We start from the raw sequence: 695 nt of genomic DNA on the forward strand, positions 1-695 counted from the left end.
TTTTTTTATTATTAAGAAATGGGCTTCCATAGATAACCTTGTGTCTCTTTACCACTGGTATGTTTAGTCCGAGGTCATTCAGGATGTTTCTGGATTGTATTGTTTGACAGTTTCAACAATAGTTGAAACCTCTGCCATGGCGCCTTTACCTGTGAAGACAGCAAGACTGGAATGTAAGACGAGCCAAAACACAAGAAACATTAATTCATTAAGTCCTTCTTTGATCAAGGAGCATGCTTATCATAGCCTGCCAGATTCCATCTCTTTGATCTTCAGTTAACGAATAATGCACGAGTGATTTCACACATCGATGAGAATTTTTTTTATCTGTTCCATTTTCCCTTATCAGTGCAATTCCCTCATAAAAGCCATACACTTTCTTAGAAGATACCTTCATCTCCACAGACTAGTTTTTTGGCAATGCATGGTATCTCAACGTAGCCAAAGCTTTTAAGCGTGGCCACTTGCTGTGCAGTGATAGGGTGCTGCCACATGGCTGTGTTCATAGCAGGACAGAAGAGCAGAGGGCGGCTGGAGTCCCAGGCCCGCACCACACATGTCTGTCATCAGCAAAATGGATAAACACACTTAGATACTAATGTACCAAAGCAAATCCATACAAAATGCCACAACAATGTAATAAATACACGACCTACCAGAAGGTTGTCACATATTCCACTGGCAATTTTACCAAG

The 695-nt window shown here is 41.0% G+C and overlaps 1 long non-coding RNA gene across 1 annotated transcript; it reads right to left on the reverse strand.

Annotated features, from left to right (window-relative positions):
* Positions 1-25: 25 nt before the first annotated feature.
* LOC107682353 (uncharacterized) lies at positions 26-695 on the reverse strand. Its single transcript, XR_001633463.1, has 3 exons — positions 657-695; positions 392-560; positions 26-149 (listed from the first exon to the last, which is right to left on the reverse strand). It is a non-coding gene; the product is annotated as an uncharacterized LOC107682353 (long non-coding RNA).

This window comes from Sinocyclocheilus anshuiensis, unplaced genomic scaffold (assembly GCF_001515605.1).
Source record: "Sinocyclocheilus anshuiensis isolate Anshui unplaced genomic scaffold, SAMN03320099.WGS_v1.1 C32104915, whole genome shotgun sequence".
NCBI classification, from domain to species: Eukaryota; Metazoa; Chordata; class Actinopteri; order Cypriniformes; family Cyprinidae; genus Sinocyclocheilus; species Sinocyclocheilus anshuiensis.